This window comes from Octopus bimaculoides, chromosome 5 (assembly GCF_046866305.1).
Source record: "Octopus bimaculoides isolate indiv1 chromosome 5, ASM4686630v1, whole genome shotgun sequence".
Classification (NCBI taxonomy): domain Eukaryota; kingdom Metazoa; phylum Mollusca; class Cephalopoda; order Octopoda; family Octopodidae; genus Octopus; species Octopus bimaculoides.
Genome location: NC_142932.1, coordinates 75,399,918 through 75,403,192, shown reverse-complemented (window position 1 = coordinate 75,403,192; position 3,275 = coordinate 75,399,918).

Genomic DNA, 3,275 nt, shown 5'->3' with positions numbered 1-3,275 from the left:
GGTACCCATTTGTCGAGCTTTTTTGATTTTCCGATCGCATGTAAATGGGTGCAGGCAGTTTTCAGCTAACTTGAAGTTCTCGAGTGGTTTTTCGTGGATCTTTCTCAAGTGATTAGTCTATAATTGCTAGCTGTAATATCCTTGCTTTTTTCTTTCATAAGGATTATTATTATTTATTGCCTTTGCGCAGCTTCTAACGCTGGGGATGTACTACAGTGTCAGCTGTTCACTACCAGTGAACTAAGGTAACACCCCTAATTTTTCGAGCACCTTCCGGAGTATTCGAGAGGTTCCAAGCAGTGCTGTTTTCTGTAAGTGCTCCCCCCTTATTGCAGCCCCTATTTGTTCCACGTACCTCACGAGATTTTTGCTCACTGTTCCCAGGGCTCCGACAATTATTGGTACTACTGCTACCTTTTTTCATCGACCACAACTGCTTAACTTCCCAAGCTAACCTGTCATATCTACCGACATTTTCTTCCTTATCGCATACCTTGTTGTTGTCAGCTGGGCATGCTATATCTATGATCCAGCATAGTTTGTTTTCTTTCTCAGTTAAGACTATGTCTAGCTTCCTATTCTCAATCTCATGGTCGCACTGAATCATAAAATCCAATAGGATCTTTGCACTTCTATTTTTGACAATACCTTCAGGTTTGTGGTCGTACCAATTTTTTGCTTTGTCAAGTTCATACTTGTTGCAAAGTGTCCAATGGACAAGCCAGGCTATAAGGTAGTAACGTCTCTTATATTCCTTCTGGGTTAGTGGCGTACATTGACTGGTAATATGCCATACGGTTTCACCGTTTTGTCCTCAGATTCTGCACTTATCACTTTCTGATGTGTTGTCTATTCTGTATTTTATGTAGTTTGTTCTTAGTGCTTGCACTTGGGCAACACAGATTAGGGCCTCCGCTTCCAGTTTTAAATCACTTTTAGTCATCCACAGCCATCTTTTTTCTCTGTCTTTCTTATCTTCAACATCCCTATGAAATTGACCAAGCATTCTTTTCGTTACCCACCTATTTTCAGTTTCATTCGTTTTCAATTTCTTGTATAGTGCTTTATCTTTGCAATCTTTCATCCTACACAAGTCTGACCTTCTTACTTCTAGTAATATCGGTTCTGTGGCATGTTTTTACATACCATGCTATGTTATTTTCTTCTACTCTAACGCTGTGTTCGCATCCAATAAGTCCTCTTCCCCCTCTTTTTCTTGATACATACAGTCTGTGTCTGTGTCACTTTTTGGGTGGAGTGACCCACATCTAGTTAGCAACTTCCTTGTCTTTCTGTCTAAGTTGTTTAGTTCGTCTACTGTCCATACGATTACCCCTGCTCCGGAGTGAAGCTGCCCAGGTGTTGATAGCTTCGATCTTATTCCGTCCGTTTAATTTCGACTTAAGGATCAGTCTCATTCTGCGCAAGTACTCCACCTTAAATTTTTCTGTCATTTCTTTCCCCATCAATTTACCCAATTCCAAAATCTCCAAGTACTTATAGCCCCTCTCTTCTATCTGCTTCATAACCTCCCCCGACGGTATCGTTAGTCCGTCCATACATTCGATTTTGCCTCTCTTCAATACTAACACACCATACTTTCTCAGTCCGAACTCCATTCTGATGTGTGTGTGTGTGTGTGTGTGTGTGTGTGTGTGTGTGTGTGTGTGTGTGTGTGTGTGTGTGTGCATATATATGTAGATCTATCTATCTATCTGTTTGTCTGTCTGTCTGTCTGTCTGTAAACTCACACACATCTCGTGGTTTTGATTTCTAGACCGGCGGCGCATTGAGTTCTTGAATGAAACAATTTCACGTTGCTTTAATTCACTTAGCTGTAAATGAATAACCCTGTGATGAACTGGCATTCTGCTCAGGGAGAGTGTTGCTCTACCTGCCTAGTCAGTGGGGTGGCATCGTTCGAAAACAATGTGAGGAAGCGCTTTGTAACGAGTAGTGTTGAACAGCATCCGCTAGTCTGGTTGTTATAGTGACACTTACCTACCTACCTACCTACATACATACATACATACATGCATACATACATACATACAAGAGACAGCTACTAAATACCTGATAAACAAGAGGGACAAAAATACCATCAATCCTCCATGTTGTGATAAAAAATGTCGGCTCTGCTATACCAGTGTGGAAAATACCACCCACACCATCTGCAGCTGCCCCAAAATGTCTACGAGATTCTACCTGCCCCTGAGGCATGTTACAACTGCAAAGACTATTTACAATGCTATCCACAGGAAGGACTGCCCTGACGTATACATCAAAGGTATCTCAGAATCAGCAGGTATTCACACCTTTAAAAACAAGGAATACTGGGGGAGCATCCCAATAAAAACACCATTTCGGTGCAGACATAACAGACCTGATATTGTTCTATGGGACAGGGAACAAAAGTCATGCACAATCTAAAGTCCGGGAAAAAGAGAACATATATGGCGAATTAATGCGGAACTTATAACTCTTGTACCATGACTATGAATTCTCGTAGGTGCATTATTTATGTACCAACAAATTTGCACAAAAACCTAGAAATACTCGGTTTCACAAAAAAAAGAGCAAAAAGAACTGACATGGATTCTTCAAATCCAGTCTATTAGTGGCTCAGTCAAGGTTTATAATACATTCCCAAAATTTTCCATCTGAGATTCTTATGTGAATAGATGCACACTCTTGGGTGTATGCATTGACAGTTCAACCAACACACCAACTCAACCACATATTTACAAACGCCGGGAACTTTCTTAACTAAAAAAGTCTTGTCGCTTTGTTAGTGACCGACTTCAACTCTTTCATGAAGAACTTAAACTCAAGAAAAAACATGCATCCATCCTCCCATCCATCCATCCTTCAATATATCGATCCATCGATCGATCCTTCCATCCATCTATCTGTCCATATATGTCTGTCTGTCTCTCTCCCCCCCACACACACACAAACACACACACATACACACACACACATACACACACACATACACACACACGCATGAATATATGATTACATTGAGAGAAACGTTGCATCACATTAACTTCGAACGCGTTAGATTTGGAAGACAAAATACAAAATAAAACAAAAGAAGTGTAAAGCGAATTAAGAGAAATAGCAATATAAATGAAATATCAAATTTCCATTTATTGGCAAATGTTCCTAAAGTAAAGTGAATTGATACAGAAATATAATAATAATAATATGATAATAATTGTTTCTGATTTAGGCACAATGTCAGCAAATTTGAGGGTAGAGGGTAGAGGGTA